The sequence below is a fragment of the Triturus cristatus genome, chromosome 5_2 (assembly GCF_964204655.1).
Source record: "Triturus cristatus chromosome 5_2, aTriCri1.1, whole genome shotgun sequence".
Lineage (NCBI taxonomy): Eukaryota > Metazoa > Chordata > Amphibia > Caudata > Salamandridae > Triturus > Triturus cristatus.
The window spans coordinates 574,240,321-574,260,521 of NC_140588.1; the positions used below are offsets into that span (position 1 = coordinate 574,240,321).

At 53.4% G+C, this 20,201-nt stretch overlaps 14 non-coding genes across 14 annotated transcripts; all 14 read right to left on the reverse strand.

Annotated features, from left to right (window-relative positions):
- Positions 1–267: 267 nt before the first annotated feature.
- Positions 268–339, reverse strand: TRNAE-CUC (transfer RNA glutamic acid (anticodon CUC)). Its single transcript has one exon. It is a non-coding gene; the product is annotated as a tRNA-Glu (tRNA).
- A 4,368-nt stretch (positions 340–4,707) lies between these two features.
- TRNAE-CUC (transfer RNA glutamic acid (anticodon CUC)) lies at positions 4,708–4,779 on the reverse strand. The gene has a single exon. It is a non-coding gene; the product is annotated as a tRNA-Glu (tRNA).
- Positions 4,780–6,927: 2,148 nt separating this feature from the next.
- Positions 6,928–6,999, reverse strand: TRNAE-CUC (transfer RNA glutamic acid (anticodon CUC)). Its single transcript has one exon. It is a non-coding gene; the product is annotated as a tRNA-Glu (tRNA).
- A 630-nt stretch (positions 7,000–7,629) lies between these two features.
- Positions 7,630–7,701, reverse strand: TRNAE-UUC (transfer RNA glutamic acid (anticodon UUC)). Its single transcript has one exon. It is a non-coding gene; the product is annotated as a tRNA-Glu (tRNA).
- A 1,446-nt stretch (positions 7,702–9,147) lies between these two features.
- TRNAE-CUC (transfer RNA glutamic acid (anticodon CUC)) lies at positions 9,148–9,219 on the reverse strand. The gene has a single exon. It is a non-coding gene; the product is annotated as a tRNA-Glu (tRNA).
- Positions 9,220–9,849: 630 nt separating this feature from the next.
- TRNAE-UUC (transfer RNA glutamic acid (anticodon UUC)) lies at positions 9,850–9,921 on the reverse strand. The gene has a single exon. It is a non-coding gene; the product is annotated as a tRNA-Glu (tRNA).
- A 1,440-nt stretch (positions 9,922–11,361) lies between these two features.
- Positions 11,362–11,433, reverse strand: TRNAE-CUC (transfer RNA glutamic acid (anticodon CUC)). Its single transcript has one exon. It is a non-coding gene; the product is annotated as a tRNA-Glu (tRNA).
- Positions 11,434–12,063: 630 nt separating this feature from the next.
- Positions 12,064–12,135, reverse strand: TRNAE-UUC (transfer RNA glutamic acid (anticodon UUC)). Its single transcript has one exon. It is a non-coding gene; the product is annotated as a tRNA-Glu (tRNA).
- Positions 12,136–13,581: 1,446 nt separating this feature from the next.
- TRNAE-CUC (transfer RNA glutamic acid (anticodon CUC)) lies at positions 13,582–13,653 on the reverse strand. Its single transcript has one exon. It is a non-coding gene; the product is annotated as a tRNA-Glu (tRNA).
- Positions 13,654–14,283: 630 nt separating this feature from the next.
- Positions 14,284–14,355, reverse strand: TRNAE-UUC (transfer RNA glutamic acid (anticodon UUC)). Its single transcript has one exon. It is a non-coding gene; the product is annotated as a tRNA-Glu (tRNA).
- Positions 14,356–15,801: 1,446 nt separating this feature from the next.
- Positions 15,802–15,873, reverse strand: TRNAE-CUC (transfer RNA glutamic acid (anticodon CUC)). The gene has a single exon. It is a non-coding gene; the product is annotated as a tRNA-Glu (tRNA).
- Positions 15,874–16,503: 630 nt separating this feature from the next.
- On the reverse strand, positions 16,504–16,575 carry TRNAE-UUC (transfer RNA glutamic acid (anticodon UUC)). The gene has a single exon. It is a non-coding gene; the product is annotated as a tRNA-Glu (tRNA).
- A 1,446-nt stretch (positions 16,576–18,021) lies between these two features.
- TRNAE-CUC (transfer RNA glutamic acid (anticodon CUC)) lies at positions 18,022–18,093 on the reverse strand. The gene has a single exon. It is a non-coding gene; the product is annotated as a tRNA-Glu (tRNA).
- A 630-nt stretch (positions 18,094–18,723) lies between these two features.
- TRNAE-UUC (transfer RNA glutamic acid (anticodon UUC)) lies at positions 18,724–18,795 on the reverse strand. The gene has a single exon. It is a non-coding gene; the product is annotated as a tRNA-Glu (tRNA).
- Between the last annotated feature and the right edge of the window lie 1,406 nt (positions 18,796–20,201).

Below are 20,201 nucleotides of genomic sequence, written 5' to 3' on the forward strand. Positions count from 1 at the left end.
GTCAAAGATGACTTCCTGCCGCACACCATGTGGTCAGAATCCTACGAAAAGAAGCGCACCTCGGAATACAGAATCTCACTTCCTCAAGAGCCTTGCACAAGAGATTTTCCTCCCGCCGAGGAAAGCAACTCAAAGGGAACCTTGCGAAAATCAGATTAGGAGCCAGATTGCGGGATGCTAGGCAAACTGTTTGTCAGAAAAGCAAATTCATTTTGAGAAGCCCTGACCTGCGGGAAGGAAAAGCATTCAAGGGCAGAAGGAGGACTGTTCCCTGACCGGGAATCGAACCCGGGCCGCGGCGGTGAGAGCGCCGAATCCTAACCACTAGACCACCAGGGAACCCACAGCCATACAGCAAAAGTTCCTACACTGCTCTCCTAGTGACAAAGCTCATGGGGGCTGAAAGCATATTTTATTCTACAGCGAATATGAATCAGAACTTGAAAAAACACTCATGATTCCACCAGACTGTTTGTCACTTCCAAGCACAGGCCATCCCCTCCCCCGTGCTACTGAACCGACGAATTCCTGTACAATCGGGATCCCCGGGAAATCACAAGAGGGACACCTAGTGGCCGCTGATAGCTCAAAGACAGCTGGTACACCTTCTCACACCTACCTCGTTATTCAGCTTGCTGGAAGAATACATTGCGAATGACCGATTCAAGAGTGCAAGGGAGAAGAGTGCTCCAAAGTAGATGTATACATCGCAGCCGGGTTTTCCAGCAATTTACCTTTCTGATGAGCTGGTACTGCACTTTACGCCCACATAGAGCACCTGACTGGGTGGGGGACTGCGTGCGCATGAAGGTGGCTGAGGGCAATGGGAGCAAAGCAACCTGGGACACAGGGGACCCAGCCCCTTTCCTCTGCTTTCGTCTATAGGTCGGGGTGCCTTTTTAAGGACCTTCGATTAAAAAAAGCTGAGCTGCGTGGACAAATTACGCACGTCTACGTCTTAGAGGGATCTTCCCTGACCGGGAATCGAACCCGGGCCGCGGCGGTGAAAGCGCCGAATCTTAGCCACTAGACCACCAGGGAGGAGATGCTCTTGTGAGCCTGCCTTGCTCACTTCCTTATTGTGACTAAGCTAACTCCACTGTATAGATTGCCCATAAAGTACGAGTGGGGAAAAGTTAGGTGTCACACAGTGTGTTTGTCATAAGCAATTACCTTTATCCTCCTGCAAAAGCCTTTTTACTCTGCAATCACCTCTTGCTGGACAGCCTGCGCTGGAGCAGCCAGCATGAAAAGGGAGCTGAGTAAGGCAGGGCCTAGGGTCTCACCAGGGTGGCCGAGTGGTTAAGGCGTTGGACTTAAGATCCAATGGACAGTTGTCCGCATGGGTTCGAGCCCCATCCCTGGTATGGGTTTTCAGCGGGTGTGTAGGAACTTGCAGATGCTTTTGTAAAGCATTTTCCTCTGCCCTCCTCACCCTCCCAGTGCCCTTCCTTAACAGTCCCAATTCACGTCTCAGCTGTGGGGTCTGCTGCTACTCTGCACTTAGCATGGATGCTTCCCAAAGCAATGCAGTGCCACCTACGCAGAGCCCCTGCTTAGAGAAATACACCTCCTATGTCTTTTCCCACTGAAGGGAGCAGGAGGAAGTACTTGCTTCCTGGGGAACATGGGCCTGCCACTGGAATTTGTTAACCCGCCTCTTGCGGATTTCTCCCCTTTCTTTGATTTACACCTGCAGGCTCTCCCTTGCCATCGGAGCAGGATCTGCTGATGCAGGCCCGGCAGGATCAAATGTGCAAAGGCTTGTCCCCAGGCCTCGGGAAAAAATTGAGCAGAGATTCCCGCCTCCGCCTCCTCTTGCCTTCCGAACGGGCTTCCAAACGGGCAATGCCCTGACGGGTCCCCCACGCCCCATCCTGCCCATGCCCACACCCCTGTATATGAGGGTGACCCATGTCCCTCACCCTCCATGCTCGAACGGAAGACACGTGTGTCCTGAGGGGAGCGCCAGACAGGCATTTCTCCGGCCAGGCAGACCCCTGCAGCACCCGTTAGGCTCCAAAGCCTGTACATTCCCAAGATGCCACTGGTCACTATGCAAATCAGACAGCCCTGGCCACACCCTCTCCGCCGCTGGGCTCTGCTGCTTTCGGTACGTGCAGCTCAGCTTTTTCTTACCCTGAACCAGACTTCCGTTTCAGCAAAAAGGTGGGTTGCAGTGGGTCCGGGATGCCATTTGGAGACAAAGCCTGCGGCCCTGTCAAAGATGACTTCCTGCCGCACACCATGTGGTCAGAAGCCTACGAAAAGAAGCGCACCTCGGAATACAGAATCTCACTTCCTCAAGAGCCTTGCACAAGAGATTTTCCTCCCGCCGAGGAAAGCAACTCAAAGGGAACCTTGCGAAAATCAAATTAGGAGCCAGATTGCGGGATGCTAGGCAAACTGTTTGTCAGAAAAGCAAATTCATTTTGAGAAGCCCTGACCTGCGGGAAGGAAAAGCATTCAAGGGCAGAAGAAGGACTGTTCCCTGACCGGGAATCGAACCCGGGCCGCGGCGGTGAGAGCGCCGAATCCTAACCTCTAGACCACCAGGGAACCCACAGCCATACAGCAAAAGTTCCTACACTGCTCTCCTAGTGACAAAGCTCATGGGGGCTGAAAGCATATTTTATTCTACAGCGAATATGAATCAGAACTTGAAAAAACACTCATGATTCCACCAGACTGTTTGTCACTTCCAAGCACAGGCCATCCCCTCCCCCGTGCTACTGAACCGACGAATTCCTGTACAATCGGGATCCCCGGGAAATCACAAGAGGGACACCTAGTGGCCGCTGATAGCTCAAAGACAGCTGGTACACCTTCTCACACCTACCTCGTTATTCAGCTTGCTGGAAGAATACATTGCGAATGACCGATTCAAGAGTGCAAGGGAGAAGAGTGCTCCAAAGTAGATGTATACATCGCAGCCGGGTTTTCCAGCAATTTACCTTTCTGATGAGCTGGTACTGCACTTTACGCCCACATAGAGCACCTGACTGGGTGGGGGACTGCGTGCGCATGAAGGTGGCTGAGGGCAATGGGAGCAAAGCAACCTGGGACACAGGGGACCCAGCCCCTTTCCTCTGCTTTCGTCTATAGGTCGGGGTGCCTTTTTAAGGACCTTCGATTAAAAAAAGCTGAGCTGCGTGGACAAATTACGCACGTCTACGTCTTAGAGGGATCTTCTCTGACCGGGAATCGAACCCGGGCCGCGGCGGTGAAAGCGCCGAATCCTAGCCACTAGACCACCAGGGAGGAGATGCTCTTGTGAGCCTGCCTTGCTCACTTCCTTATTGTGACTAAGCTAACTCCACTGTATAGATTGCCCATAAAGTACGAGTGGGGAAAAGTTAGGTGTCACACAGTGTGTTTGTCATAAGCAATTACCTTTATCCTCCTGCAAAAGCCTTTTTACTCTGCAATCACCTCTTGCTGGACAGCCTGCGCTGGAGCAGCCAGCATGAAAAGGGAGCTGAGTAAGGCAGGGCCTAGGGTCTCACCAGGGTGGCCGAGTGGTTAAGGCGTTGGACTTAAGATCCAATGGACAGTTGTCCGCATGGGTTCGAGCCCCATCCCTGGTATGGGTTTTCAGCGGGTGTGTAGGAACTTGCAGATGCTTTTGTAAAGCATTTTCCTCTGCCCTCCTCACCCTCCCAGTGCCCTTCCTTAACAGTCCCAATTCACGTCTCAGCTGTGGGGTCTGCTGCTACTCTGCACTTAGCATGGATGCTTCCCAAAGCAATGCAGTGCCACCTACGCAGAGCCCCTGCTTAGAGAAATACACCTCCTATGTCTTTTCCCACTGAAGGGAGCAGGAGGAAGTACTTGCTTCCTGGGGAACATGGGCCTGCCACTGGAATTTGTTAACCCGCCTCTTGCGGATTTCTCCCCTTTCTTTGATTTACACCTGCAGGCTCTCCCTTGCCATCGGAGCAGGATCTGCTGATGCAGGCCCGGCTGGATCAAATGTGCAAAGGCTTGTCCCCAGGCCTCGGGAAAAAATTGAGCAGAGATTCCCGCCTCCGCCTCCTCTTGCCTTCCGAACGGGCTTCCGAACGGGCAATGCCCTGACGGGTCCCCCACACCCCATCCTGCCCATGCCCACACCCCTGTATATGAGGGTGACCCATGTCCCTCACCCTCCATGCTCGAACGGAAGACACGTGTGTCCTGAGGGGAGCGCCAGACAGGCATTTCTCCGGCCAGGCAGACCCCTGCAGCACCCGTTAGGCTCCAAAGCCTGTACAATCCCAAGATGCCACTGGCCACTATGCAAATCAGACAGCCCTGGCCACACCCTCTCCGCCGCTGGGCTCTGCTGCTTTCGGTACGTGCAGCTCAGCTTTTTCTTACCCTGAACCAGACTTCCGTTTCAGCAAAAAGCTGGGTTGCAGTGGGTCCGGGATGCCATTTGGAGACAAAGCCTGCGGCCCTGTCAAAGATGACTTCCTGCCGCACACCATGTGGTCAGAATCCTACGAAAAGAAGCGCACCTCGGAATACAGAATCTCACTTCCTCAAGAGCCTTGCACAAGAGATTTTCCTCCCGCCGAGGAAAGCAACTCAAAAGGAACCTTGCGAAAATCAGATTAGGAGCCAGATTGCGGGATGCTAGGCAAACTGTTTGTCAGAAAAGCAAATTCATTTTGAGAAGCCCTGACCTGCGGGAAGGAAAAGCATTCAAGGGCAGAAGAAGGACTGTTCCCTGACCGGGAATCGAACCCGGGCCGCGGCGGTGAGAGCGCCGAATCCTAACCACTAGACCACCAGGGAACCTACAGCCATACAGCAAAAGTTCCTACACTGCTCTCCTAGTGACAAAGCTCATGGGGGCTGAAAGCATATTTTATTCTACAGCGAATATGAATCAGAACTTGAAAAAACACTCATGATTCCACCAGACTGTTTGTCACTTCCAAGCACAGGCCATCCCCTCCCCCGTGCTACTGAACCGACGAATTCCTGTACAATCGGGATCCCCGGGAAATCACAAGAGGGACACCTAGTGGCCGCTGATAGCTCAAAGACAGCTGGTACACCTTCTCACACCTACCTCGTTATTCAGCTTGCTGGAAGAATACATTGCGAATGACCGATTCAAGAGTGCAAGGGAGAAGAGTGCTCCAAAGTAGATGTATACATCGCAGCCGGGTTTTCCAGCAATTTACCTTTCTGATGAGCTGGTACTGCACTTTACGCCCACATAGAGCACCTGACTGGGTGGGGGACTGCGTGCGCATGAAGGTGGCTGAGGGCAATGGGAGCAAAGCAACCTGGGACACAGGGGACCCAGCCCCTTTCCTCTGCTTTCGTCTATAGGTCGGGGTGCCTTTTTAAGGACCTTCGATTAAAAAAAGCTGAGCTGCGTGGACAAATTACGCACGTCTACGTCTTAGAGGGATCTTCCCTGACCGGGAATCGAACCCAGGCCGCGGCGGTGAAAGCGCCGAATCCTAGCCACTAGACCACCAGGGAGGAGATGCTCTTGTGAGCCTGCCTTGCTCACTTCCTTATTGTGACTAAGCTAACTCCACTGTATAGATTGCCCATAAAGTACGAGTGGGGAAAAGGTAGGTGTCACACAGTGTGTTTGTCATAAGCAATTACCTTTATCCTCCTGCAAAAGCCTTTTTACTCTGCAATCACCTCTTGCTGGACAGCCTGCGCTGGAGCAGCCAGCATGAAAAGGGAGCTGAGTAAGGCAGGGCCTAGGGTCTCACCAGGGTGGCCGAGTGGTTAAGGCGTTGGACTTAAGATCCAATGGACAGTTGTCCGCATGGGTTCGAGCCCCATCCCTGGTATGGGTTTTCAGCGGGTGTGTAGGAACTTGCAGATGCTTTTGTAAAGCATTTTCCTCTGCCCTCCTCACCCTCCCAGTGCCCTTCCTTAACAGTCCCAATTCACGTCTCAGCTGTGGGGTCTGCTGCTACTCTGCACTTAGCATGGATGCTTCCCAAAGCAATGCAGTGCCACCTACGCAGAGCCCCTGCTTAGAGAAATACACCTCCTATGTCTTTTCCCACTGAAGGGAGCAGGAGGAAGTACTTGCTTCCTGGGGAACATGGGCCTGCCACTGGAATTTGTTAACCCGCCTCTTGCGGATTTCTCCCCTTTCTTTGATTTACACCTGCAGGCTCTCCCTTGCCATCGGAGCAGGATCTGCTGATGCAGGCCCGGCTGGATCAAATGTGCAAAGGCTTGTCCCCAGGCCTCGGGAAAAAATTGAGCAGAGATTCCCGCCTCCGCCTCCTCTTGCCTTCCGAACGGGCTTCCAAACGGGCAATGCCCTGACGGGTCCCCCACACCCCATCCTGCCCATGCCCACACCCCTGTATATGAGGGTGACCCATGTCCCTCACCCTCCATGCTCGAACGGAAGACACGTGTGTCCTGAGGGGAGCGCCAGACAGGCATTTCTCCGGCCAGGCAGACCCCTGCAGCACCCGTTAGGCTCCAAAGCCTGTACAATCCCAAGATGCCACTGGCCACTATGCAAATCAGACAGCCCTGGCCACACCCTCTCCGCCGCTGGGCTCTGCTGCTTTCGGTACGTGCAGCTCAGCTTTTTCTTACCCTGAACCAGACTTCCGTTTCAGCAAAAAGCTGGGTTGCAGTGGGTCCGGGATGCCATTTGGAGACAAAGCCTGCGGCCCTGTCAAAGATGACTTCCTGCCGCACACCATGTGGTCAGAATCCTACGAAAAGAAGCGCACCTCGGAATACAGAATCTCACTTCCTCAAGAGCCTTGCACAAGAGATTTTCCTCCCGCCGAGGAAAGCAACTCAAAAGGAACCTTGCGAAAATCAGATTAGGAGCCAGATTGCGGGATGCTAGGCAAACTGTTTGTCAGAAAAGCAAATTCATTTTGAGAAGCCCTGACCTGCGGGAAGGAAAAGCATTCAAGGGCAGAAGAAGGACTGTTCCCTGACCGGGAATCGAACCCGGGCCGCGGCGGTGAGAGCGCCGAATCCTAACCACTAGACCACCAGGGAACCCACAGCCATACAGCAAAAGTTCCTACACTGCTCTCCTAGTGACAAAGCTCATGGGGGCTGAAAGCATATTTTATTCTACAGCGAATATGAATCAGAACTTGAAAAAACACTCATGATTCCACCAGACTGTTTGTCACTTCCAAGCACAGGCCATCCCCTCCCCCGTGCTACTGAACCGACGAATTCCTGTACAATCGGGATCCCCGGGAAATCACAAGAGGGACACCTAGTGGCCGCTGATAGCTCAAAGACAGCTGGTACACCTTCTCACACCTACCTCGTTATTCAGCTTGCTGGAAGAATACATTGCGAATGACCGATTCAAGAGTGCAAGGGAGAAGAGTGCTCCAAAGTAGATGTATACATCGCAGCCGGGTTTTCCAGCAATTTACCTTTCTGATGAGCTGGTACTGCACTTTACGCCCACATAGAGCACCTGACTGGGTGGGGGACTGCGTGCGCATGAAGGTGGCTGAGGGCAATGGGAGCAAAGCAACCTGGGACACAGGGGACCCAGCCCCTTTCCTCTGCTTTCGTCTATAGGTCGGGGTGCCTTTTTAAGGACCTTCGATTAAAAAAAGCTGAGCTGCGTGGACAAATTACGCACGTTTACGTCTTAGAGGGATCTTCCCTGACCGGGAATCGAACCCGGGCCGCGGCGGTGAAAGCGCCGAATCCTAGCCACTAGACCACCAGGGAGGAGATGCTCTTGTGAGCCTGCCTTGCTCACTTCCTTATTGTGACTAAGCTAACTCCACTGTATAGATTGCCCATAAAGTACGAGTGGGGAAAAGTTAGGTGTCACACAGTGTGTTTGTCATAAGCAATTACCTTTATCCTCCTGCAAAAGCCTTTTTACTCTGCAATCACCTCTTGCTGGACAGCCTGCGCTGGAGCAGCCAGCATGAAAAGGGAGCTGAGTAAGGCAGGGCCTAGGGTCTCACCAGGGTGGCCGAGTGGTTAAGGCGTTGGACTTAAGATCCAATGGACAGTTGTCCGCATGGGTTCGAGCCCCATCCCTGGTATGGGTTTTCAGCGGGTGTGTAGGAACTTGCAGATGCTTTTTTAAAGCATTTTCCTCTGCCCTCCTCACCCTCCCAGTGCCCTTCCTTAACAGTCCCAATTCACGTCTCAGCTGTGGGGTCTGCTGCTACTCTGCACTTAGCATGGATGCTTCCCAAAGCAATGCAGTGCCACCTACGCAGAGCCCCTGCTTAGAGAAATACACCTCCTATGTCTTTTCCCACTGAAGGGAGCAGGAGGAAGTACTTGCTTCCTGGGGAACATGGGCCTGCCACTGGAATTTGTTAACCCGCCTCTTGCGGATTTCTCCCCTTTCTTTGATTTACACCTGCAGGCTCTCCCTTGCCATCGGAGCAGGATCTGCTGATGCAGGCCCGGCAGGATCAAATGTGCAAAGGCTTGTCCCCAGGCCTCGGGAAAAAATTGAGCAGAGATTCCCGCCTCCGCCTCCTCTTGCCTTCCGAACGGGCTTCCAAACGGGCAATGCCCTGACGGGTCCCCCACGCCCCATCCTGCCCATGCCCACACCCCTGTATATGAGGGTGACCCATGTCCCTCACCCTCCATGCTCGAACGGAAGACACGTGTGTCCTGAGGGGAGCGCCAGACAGGCATTTCTCCGGCCAGGCAGACCCCTGCAGCACCCGTTAGGCTCCAAAGCCTGTACATTCCCAAGATGCCACTGGTCACTATGCAAATCAGACAGCCCTGGCCACACCCTCTCCGCCGCTGGGCTCTGCTGCTTTCGGTACGTGCAGCTCAGCTTTTTCTTACCCTGAACCAGACTTCCGTTTCAGCAAAAAGGTGGGTTGCAGTGGGTCCGGGATGCCATTTGGAGACAAAGCCTGCGGCCCTGTCAAAGATGACTTCCTGCCGCACACCATGTGGTCAGAAGCCTACGAAAAGAAGCGCACCTCGGAATACAGAATCTCACTTCCTCAAGAGCCTTGCACAAGAGATTTTCCTCCCGCCGAGGAAAGCAACTCAAAGGGAACCTTGCGAAAATCAAATTAGGAGCCAGATTGCGGGATGCTAGGCAAACTGTTTGTCAGAAAAGCAAATTCATTTTGAGAAGCCCTGACCTGCGGGAAGGAAAAGCATTCAAGGGCAGAAGAAGGACTGTTCCCTGACCGGGAATCGAACCCGGGCCGCGGCGGTGAGAGCGCCGAATCCTAACCACTAGACCACCAGGGAACCCACAGCCATACAGCAAAAGTTCCTACACTGCTCTCCTAGTGACAAAGCTCATGGGGGCTGAAAGCATATTTTATTCTACAGCGAATATGAATCAGAACTTGAAAAAACACTCATGATTCCACCAGACTGTTTGTCACTTCCAAGCACAGGCCATCCCCTCCCCCGTGCTACTGAACCGACGAATTCCTGTACAATCGGGATCCCCGGGAAATCACAAGAGGGACACCTAGTGGCCGCTGATAGCTCAAAGACAGCTGGTACACCTTCTCACACCTACCTCGTTATTCAGCTTGCTGGAAGAATACATTGCGAATGACCGATTCAAGAGTGCAAGGGAGAAGAGTGCTCCAAAGTAGATGTATACATCGCAGCCGGGTTTTCCAGCAATTTACCTTTCTGATGAGCTGGTACTGCACTTTACGCCCACATAGAGCACCTGACTGGGTGGGGGACTGCGTGCGCATGAAGGTGGCTGAGGGCAATGGGAGCAAAGCAACCTGGGACACAGGGGACCCAGCCCCTTTCCTCTGCTTTCGTCTATAGGTCGGGGTGCCTTTTTAAGGACCTTCGATTAAAAAAAGCTGAGCTGCGTGGACAAATTACGCACGTCTACGTCTTAGAGGGACCTTCCCTGACCGGGAATCGAACCCGGGCCGCGGCGGTGAAAGCGCCGAATCCTAGCCACTAGACCACCAGGGAGGAGATGCTCTTGTGAGCCTGCCTTGCTCACTTCCTTATTGTGACTAAGCTAACTCCACTGTATAGATTGCCCATAAAGTACGAGTGGGGAAAAGTTAGGTGTCACACAGTGTGTTTGTCATAAGCAATTACCTTTATCCTCCTGCAAAAGCCTTTTTACTCTGCAATCACCTCTTGCTGGACAGCCTGCGCTGGAGCAGCCAGCATGAAAAGGGAGCTGAGTAAGGCAGGGCCTAGGGTCTCACCAGGGTGGCCGAGTGGTTAAGGCGTTGGACTTAAGATCCAATGGACAGTTGTCCGCATGGGTTCGAGCCCCATCCCTGGTATGGGTTTTCAGCGGGTGTGTAGGAACTTGCAGATGCTTTTTTAAAGCATTTTCCTCTGCCCTCCTCACCCTCCCAGTGCCCTTCCTTAACAGTCCCAATTCACGTCTCAGCTGTGGGGTCTGCTGCTACTCTGCACTTAGCATGGATGCTTCCCAAAGCAATGCAGTGCCACCTACGCAGAGCCCCTGCTTAGAGAAATACACCTCCTATGTCTTTTCCCACTGAAGGGAGCAGGAGGAAGTACTTGCTTCCTGGGGAACATGGGCCTGCCACTGGAATTTGTTAACCCGCCTCTTGCGGATTTCTCCCCTTTCTTTGATTTACACCTGCAGGCTCTCCCTTGCCATCGGAGCAGGATCTGCTGATGCAGGCCCGGCTGGATCAAATGTGCAAAGGCTTGTCCCCAGGCCTCGGGAAAAAATTGAGCAGAGATTCCCGCCTCCTCTTGCCTTCCGAACGGGCTTCCAAACGGGCAATGCCCTGACGGGTCCCCCACACCCCATCCTGCCCATGCCCACACCCCTGTATATGAGGGTGACCCATGTCCCTCACCCTCCATGCTCGAACGGAAGACACGTGTGTCCTGAGGGGAGCGCCAGACAGGCATTTCTCCGGCCAGGCAGACCCCTGCAGCACCCGTTAGGCTCCAAAGCCTGTACATTCCCAAGATGCCACTGGCCACTATGCAAATCAGACAGCCCTGGCCACACCCTCTCCGCCGCTGGGCTCTGCTGCTTTCGGTACGTGCAGCTCAGCTTTTTCTTACCCTGAACCAGACTTCCGTTTCAGCAAAAAGCTGGGTTGCAGTGGGTCCGGGATGCCATTTGGAGACAAAGCCTGCGGCCCTGTCAAAGATGACTTCCTGCCGCACACCATGTGGTCAGAATCCTACGAAAAGAAGCGCACCTCGGAATACAGAATCTCACTTCCTCAAGAGCCTTGCACAAGAGATTTTCCTCCCGCCGAGGAAAGCAACTCAAAGGGAACCTTGCGAAAATCAGATTAGGAGCCAGATTGCGGGATGCTAGGCAAACTGTTTGTCAGAAAAGCAAATTCATTTTGAGAAGCCCTGACCTGCGGGAAGGAAAAGCATTCAAGGGCAGAAGGAGGACTGTTCCCTGACCGGGAATCGAACCCGGGCCGCGGCGGTGAGAGCGCCGAATCCTAACCACTAGACCACCAGGGAACCCACAGCCATACAGCAAAAGTTCCTACACTGCTCTCCTAGTGACAAAGCTCATGGGGGCTGAAAGCATATTTTATTCTACAGCGAATATGAATCAGAACTTGAAAAAACACTCATGATTCCACCAGACTGTTTGTCACTTCCAAGCACAGGCCATCCCCTCCCCCGTGCTACTGAACCGACGAATTCCTGTACAATCGGGATCCCCGGGAAATCACAAGAGGGACACCTAGTGGCCGCTGATAGCTCAAAGACAGCTGGTACACCTTCTCACACCTACCTCGTTATTCAGCTTGCTGGAAGAATACATTGCGAATGACCAATTCAAGAGTGCAAGGGAGAAGAGTGCTCCAAAGTAGATGTATACATCGCAGCCGGGTTTTCCAGCAATTTACCTTTCTGATGAGCTGGTACTGCACTTTACGCCCACATAGAGCACCTGACTGGGTGGGGGACTGCGTGCGCATGAAGGTGGCTGAGGGCAATGGGAGCAAAGCAACCTGGGACACAGGGGACCCAGCCCCTTTCCTCTGCTTTCGTCTATAGGTCGGGGTGCCTTTTTAAGGACCTTCGATTAAAAAAAGCTGAGCTGCGTGGACAAATTACGCACGTCTACGTCTTAGAGGGATCTTCCCTGACCGGGAATCGAACCCGGGCCGCGGCGGTGAAAGCGCCGAATCCTAGCCACTAGACCACCAGGGAGGAGATGCTCTTGTGAGCCTGCCTTGCTCACTTCCTTATTGTGACTAAGCTAACTCCACTGTATAGATTGCCCATAAAGTACGAGTGGGGAAAAGTTAGGTGTCACACAGTGTGTTTGTCATAAGCAATTACCTTTATCCTCCTGCAAAAGCCTTTTTACTCTGCAATCACCTCTTGCTGGACAGCCTGCGCTGGAGCAGCCAGCATGAAAAGGGAGCTGAGTAAGGCAGGGCCTAGGGTCTCACCAGGGTGGCCGAGTGGTTAAGGCGTTGGACTTAAGATCCAATGGACAGTTGTCCGCATGGGTTCGAGCCCCATCCCTGGTATGGGTTTTCAGCGGGTGTGTAGGAACTTGCAGATGCTTTTGTAAAGCATTTTCCTCTGCCCTCCTCACCCTCCCAGTGCCCTTCCTTAACAGTCCCAATTCACGTCTCAGCTGTGGGGTCTGCTGCTACTCTGCACTTAGCATGGATGCTTCCCAAAGCAATGCAGTGCCACCTACGCAGAGCCCCTGCTTAGAGAAATACACCTCCTATGTCTTTTCCCACTGAAGGGAGCAGGAGGAAGTACTTGCTTCCTGGGGAACATGGGCCTGCCACTGGAATTTGTTAACCCGCCTCTTGCGGATTTCTCCCCTTTCTTTGATTTACACCTGCAGGCTCTCCCTTGCCATCGGAGCAGGATCTGCTGATGCAGGCCCGGCAGGATCAAATGTGCAAAGGCTTGTCCCCAGGCCTCGGGAAAAAATTGAGCAGAGATTCCCGCCTCCGCCTCCTCTTGCCTTCCGAACGGGCTTCCAAACGGGCAATGCCCTGACGGGTCCCCCACGCCCCATCCTGCCCATGCCCACACCCCTGTATATGAGGGTGACCCATGTCCCTCACCCTCCATGCTCGAACGGAAGACACGTGTGTCCTGAGGGGAGCGCCAGACAGGCATTTCTCCGGCCAGGCAGACCCCTGCAGCACCCGTTAGGCTCCAAAGCCTGTACATTCCCAAGATGCCACTGGTCACTATGCAAATCAGACAGCCCTGGCCACACCCTCTCCGCCGCTGGGCTCTGCTGCTTTCGGTACGTGCAGCTCAGCTTTTTCTTACCCTGAACCAGACTTCCGTTTCAGCAAAAAGGTGGGTTGCAGTGGGTCCGGGATGCCATTTGGAGACAAAGCCTGCGGCCCTGTCAAAGATGACTTCCTGCCGCACACCATGTGGTCAGAAGCCTACGAAAAGAAGCGCACCTCGGAATACAGAATCTCACTTCCTCAAGAGCCTTGCACAAGAGATTTTCCTCCCGCCGAGGAAAGCAACTCAAAGGGAACCTTGCGAAAATCAAATTAGGAGCCAGATTGCGGGATGCTAGGCAAACTGTTTGTCAGAAAAGCAAATTCATTTTGAGAAGCCCTGACCTGCGGGAAGGAAAAGCATTCAAGGGCAGAAGAAGGACTGTTCCCTGACCGGGAATCGAACCCGGGCCGCGGCGGTGAGAGCGCCGAATCCTAACCACTAGACCACCAGGGAACCCACAGCCATACAGCAAAAGTTCCTACACTGCTCTCCTAGTGACAAAGCTCATGGGGGCTGAAAGCATATTTTATTCTACAGCGAATATGAATCAGAACTTGAAAAAACACTCATGATTCCACCAGACTGTTTGTCACTTCCAAGCACAGGCCATCCCCTCCCCCGTGCTACTGAACCGACGAATTCCTGTACAATCGGGATCCCCGGGAAATCACAAGAGGGACACCTAGTGGCCGCTGATAGCTCAAAGACAGCTGGTACACCTTCTCACACCTACCTCGTTATTCAGCTTGCTGGAAGAATACATTGCGAATGACCGATTCAAGAGTGCAAGGGAGAAGAGTGCTCCAAAGTAGATGTATACATCGCAGCCGGGTTTTCCAGCAATTTACCTTTCTGATGAGCTGGTACTGCACTTTACGCCCACATAGAGCACCTGACTGGGTGGGGGACTGCGTGCGCATGAAGGTGGCTGAGGGCAATGGGAGCAAAGCAACCTGGGACACAGGGGACCCAGCCCCTTTCCTCTGCTTTCGTCTATAGGTCGGGGTGCCTTTTTAAGGACCTTCGATTAAAAAAAGCTGAGCTGCGTGGACAAATTACGCACGTCTACGTCTTAGAGGGATCTTCCCTGACCGGGAATCGAACCCGGGCCGCGGCGGTGAAAGCGCCGAATCCTAGCCACTAGACCACCAGGGAGGAGATGCTCTTGTGAGCCTGCCTTGCTCACTTCCTTATTGTGACTAAGCTAACTCCACTGTATAGATTGCCCATAAAGTACGAGTGGGGAAAAGTTAGGTGTCACACAGTGTGTTTGTCATAAGCAATTACCTTTATCCTCCTGCAAAAGCCTTTTTACTCTGCAATCACCTCTTGCTGGACAGCCTGCGCTGGAGCAGCCAGCATGAAAAGGGAGCTGAGTAAGGCAGGGCCTAGGGTCTCACCAGGGTGGCCGAGTGGTTAAGGCGTTGGACTTAAGATCCAATGGACAGTTGTCCGCATGGGTTCGAGCCCCATCCCTGGTATGGGTTTTCAGCGGGTGTGTAGGAACTTGCAGATGCTTTTTTAAAGCATTTTCCTCTGCCCTCCTCACCCTCCCAGTGCCCTTCCTTAACAGTCCCAATTCACGTCTCAGCTGTGGGGTCTGCTGCTACTCTGCACTTAGCATGGATGCTTCCCAAAGCAATGCAGTGCCACCTACGCAGAGCCCCTGCTTAGAGAAATACACCTCCTATGTCTTTTCCCACTGAAGGGAGCAGGAGGAAGTACTTGCTTCCTGGGGAACATGGGCCTGCCACTGGAATTTGTTAACCCGCCTCTTGCGGATTTCTCCCCTTTCTTTGATTTACACCTGCAGGCTCTCCCTTGCCATCGGAGCAGGATCTGCTGATGCAGGCCCGGCTGGATCAAATGTGCAAAGGCTTGTCCCCAGGCCTCGGGAAAAAATTGAGCAGAGATTCCCGCCTCCGCCTCCTCTTGCCTTCCGAACGGGCTTCCAAACGGGCAATGCCCTGACGGGTCCCCCACACCCCATCCTGCCCATGCCCACACCCCTGTATATGAGGGTGACCCATGTCCCTCACCCTCCATGCTCGAACGGAAGACACGTGTGTCCTGAGGGGAGCGCCAGACAGGCATTTCTCCGGCCAGGCAGACCCCTGCAGCACCCGTTAGGCTCCAAAGCCTGTACATTCCCAAGATGCCACTGGCCACTATGCAAATCAGACAGCCCTGGCCACACCCTCTCCGCCGCTGGGCTCTGCTGCTTTCGGTACGTGCAGCTCAGCTTTTTCTTACCCTGAACCAGACTTCCGTTTCAGCAAAAAGCTGGGTTGCAGTGGGTCCGGGATGCCATTTGGAGACAAAGCCTGCGGCCCTGTCAAAGATGACTTCCTGCCGCACACCATGTGGTCAGAATCCTACGAAAAGAAGCGCACCTCGGAATAAAGAATCTCACTTCCTCAAGAGCCTTGCACAAGAGATTTTCCTCCCGCCGAGGAAAGCAACTCAAAGGGAACCTTGCGAAAATCAGATTAGGAGCCAGATTGCGGGATGCTAGGCAAACTGTTTGTCAGAAAAGCAAATTCATTTTGAGAAGCCCTGACCTGCGGGAAGGAAAAGCATTCAAGGGCAGAAGGAGGACTGTTCCCTGACCGGGAATCGAACCCGGGCCGCGGCGGTGAGAGCGCCGAATCCTAACCACTAGACCACCAGGGAACCCACAGCCATACAGCAAAAGTTCCTACACTGCTCTCCTAGTGACAAAGCTCATGGGGGCTGAAAGCATATTTTATTCTACAGCGAATATGAATCAGAACTTGAAAAAACACTCATGATTCCACCAGACTGTTTGTCACTTCCAAGCACAGGCCATCCCCTCCCCCGTGCTACTGAACCGACGAATTCCTGTACAATCGGGATCCCCGGGAAATCACAAGAGGGACACCTAGTGGCCGCTGATAGCTCAAAGACAGCTGGTACACCTTCTCACACCTACCTCGTTATTCAGCTTGCTGGAAGAATACATTGCGAATGACCAATTCAAGAGTGCAAGGGAGAAGAGTGCTCCAAAGTAGATGTATACATCGCAGCCGGGTTTTCCAGCAATTTACCTTTCTGATGAGCTGGTACTGCACTTTACGCCCACATAGAGCACCTGACTGGGTGGGGGACTGCGTGCGCATGAAGGTGGCTGAGGGCAATGGGAGCAAAGCAACCTGGGACACAGGGGACCCAGCCCCTTTCCTCTGCTTTCGTCTATAGGTCGGGGTGCCTTTTTAAGGACCTTCGATTAAAAAAAGCTGAGCTGCGTGGACAAATTACGCACGTCTACGTCTTAGAGGGATCTTCCCTGACCGGGAATCGAACCCGGGCCGCGGCGGTGAAAGCGCCGAATCCTAGCCACTAGACCACCAGGGAGGAGATGCTCTTGTGAGCCTGCCTTGCTCACTTCCTTATTGTGACTAAGCTAACTCCACTGTATAGATTGCCCATAAAGTACGAGTGGGGAAAAGTTAGGTGTCACACAGTGTGTTTGTCATAAGCAATTACCTTTATCCTCCTGCAAAAGCCTTTTTACTCTGCAATCACCTCTTGCTGGACAGCCTGCGCTGGAGCAGCCAGCATGAAAAGGGAGCTGAGTAAGGCAGGGCCTAGGGTCTCACCAGGGTGGCCGAGTGGTTAAGGCGTTGGACTTAAGATCCAATGGACAGTTGTCTGCATGGGTTCGAGCCCCATCCCTGGTATGGGTTTTCAGCGGGTGTGTAGGAACTTGCAGATGCTTTTGTAAAGCATTTTCCTCTGCCCTCCTCACCCTCCCAGTGCCCTTCCTTAACAGTCCCAATTCACGTCTCAGCTGTGGGGTCTGCTGCTACTCTGCACTTAGCATGGATGCTTCCCAAAGCAATGCAGTGCCACCTACGCAGAGCCCCTGCTTAGAGAAATACACCTCCTATGTCTTTTCCCACTGAAGGGAGCAGGAGGAAGTACTTGCTTCCTGGGGAACATGGGCCTGCCACTGGAATTTGTTAACCCGCCTCTTGCGGATTTCTCCCCTTTCTTTGATTTACACCTGCAGGCTCTCCCTTGCCATCGGAGCAGGATCTGCTGATGCAGGCCCGGCAGGATCAAATGTGCAAAGGCTTGTCCCCAGGCCTCGGGAAAAAATTGAGCAGAGATTCCCGCCTCCGCCTCCTCTTGCCTTCCGAACGGGCTTCCAAACGGGCAATGCCCTGACGGGTCCCCCACGCCCCATCCTGCCCATGCCCACACCCCTGTATATGAGGGTGACCCATGTCCCTCACCCTCCATGCTCGAACGGAAGACACGTGTGTCCTGAGGGGAGCGCCAGACAGGCATTTCTCCGGCCAGGCAGACCCCTGCAGCACCCGTTAGGCTCCAAAGCCTGTACATTCCCAAGATGCCACTGGTCACTATGCAAATCAGACAGCCCTGGCCACACCCTCTCCGCCGCTGGGCTCTGCTGCTTTCGGTACGTGCAGCTCAGCTTTTTCCTACCCTGAACCAGACTTCCGTTTCAGCAAAAAGGTGGGTTGCAGTGGGTCCGGGATGCCATTTGGAGACAAAGCCTGCGGCCCTGTCAAAGATGACTTCCTGCCGCACACCATGTGGTCAAAAGCCTACGAAAAGAAGCGCACCTCGGAATACAGAATCTCACTTCCTCAAGAGCCTTGCACAAGAGATTTTCCTCCCGCCGAGGAAAGCAACTCAAAGGGAACCTTGCGAAAATCAAATTAGGAGCCAGATTGCGGGATGCTAGGCAAACTGTTTGTCAGAAAAGCAAATTCATTTTGAGAAGCCCTGACCTGCGGGAAGGAAAAGCATTCAAGGGCAGAAGAAGGACTGTTCCCTGACCGGGAATCGAACCCGGGCCGCGGCGGTGAGAGCGCCGAATCCTAACCACTAGACCACCAGGGAACCCACAGCCATACAGCAAAAGTTCCTACACTGCTCTCCTAGTGACAAAGCTCATGGGGGCTGAAAGCATATTTTATTCTACAGCGAATATGAATCAGAACTTGAAAAAACACTCATGATTCCACCAGACTGTTTGTCACTTCCAAGCACAGGCCATCCCCTCCCCCGTGCTACTGAACCGACGAATTCCTGTACAATCGGGATCCCCGGGAAATCACAAGAGGGACACCTAGTGGCCGCTGATAGCTCAAAGACAGCTGGTACACCTTCTCACACCTACCTCGTTATTCAGCTTGCTGGAAGAATACATTGCGAATGACCGATTCAAGAGTGCAAGGGAGAAGAGTGCTCCAAAGTAGATGTATACATCGCAGCCGGGTTTTCCAGCAATTTACCTTTCTGATGAGCTGGTACTGCACTTTACGCCCACATAGAGCACCTGACTGGGTGGGGGACTGCGTGCGCATGAAGGTGGCTGAGGGCAATGGGAGCAAAGCAACCTGGGACACAGGGGACCCAGCCCCTTTCCTCTGCTTTCGTCTATAGGTCGGGGTGCCTTTTTAAGGACCTTCGATTAAAAAAAGCTGAGCTGCGTGGACAAATTACGCACGTCTACGTCTTAGAGGGATCTTCCCTGACCGGGAATCGAACCCGGGCCGCGGCGGTGAAAGCGCCGAATCCTAGCCACTAGACCACCAGGGAGGAGATGCTCTTGTGAGCCTGCCTTGCTCACTTCCTTATTGTGACTAAGCTAACTCCACTGTATAGATTGCCCATAAAGTACGAGTGGGGAAAAGTTAGGTGTCACACAGTGTGTTTGTCATAAGCAATTACCTTTATCCTCCTGCAAAAGCCTTTTTACTCTGCAATCACCTCTTGCTGGACAGCCTGCGCTGGAGCAGCCAGCATGAAAAGGGAGCTGAGTAAGGCAGGGCCTAGGGTCTCACCAGGGTGGCCGAGTGGTTAAGGCATTGGACTTAAGATCCAATGGACAGTTGTCCGCATGGGTTCGAGCCCCATCCCTGGTATGGGTTTTCAGCGGGTGTGTAGGAACTTGCAGATGCTTTTTTAAAGCATTTTCCTCTGCCCTCCTCACCCTCCCAGTGCCCTTCCTTAACAGTCCCAATTCACGTCTCAGCTGTGGGGTCTGCTGCTACTCTGCACTTAGCATGGATGCTTCCCAAAGCAATGCAGTGCCACCTACGCAGAGCCCCTGCTTAGAGAAATACACCTCCTATGTCTTTTCCCACTGAAGGGAGCAGGAGGAAGTACTTGCTTCCTGGGGAACATGGGCCTGCCACTGGAATTTGTTAACCCGCCTCTTGCGGATTTCTCCCCTTTCTTTGATTTACACCTGCAGGCTCTCCCTTGCCATCGGAGCAGGATCTGCTGATGCAGGCCCGGCTGGATCAAATGTGCAAAGGCTTGTCCCCAGGCCTCGGGAAAAAATTGAGCAGAGATTCCCGCCTCCGCCTCCTCTTGCCTTCCGAACGGGCTTCCAAACGGGCAATGCCCTGACGGGTCCCCCACACCCCATCCTGCCCATGCCCACACCCCTGTATATGAGGGTGACCCATGTCCCTCACCCTCCATGCTCGAACGGAAGACACGTGTGTCCTGAGGGGAGCGCCAGACAGGCATTTCTCCGGCCAGGCAGACCCCTGCAGCACCCGTTAGGCTCCAAAGCCTGTACATTCCCAAGATGCCACTGGCCACTATGCAAATCAGACAGCCCTGGCCACACCCTCTCCGCCGCTGGGCTCTGCTGCTTTCGGTACGTGCAGCTCAGCTTTTTCTTACCCTGAACCAGACTTCCGTTTCAGCAAAAAGCTGGGTTGCAGTGGGTCCGGGATGCCATTTGGAGACAAAGCCTGCGGCCCTGTCAAAGATGACTTCCTGCCGCACACCATGTGGTCAGAATCCTACGAAAAGAAGCGCACCTCGGAATACAGAATCTCACTTCCTCAAGAGCCTTGCACAAGAGATTTTCCTCCCGCCGAGGAAAGCAACTCAAAGGGAACCTTGCGAAAATCAGATTAGGAGCCAGATTGCGGGATGCTAGGCAAACTGTTTGTCAGAAAAGCAAATTCATTTTGAGAAGCCCTGAC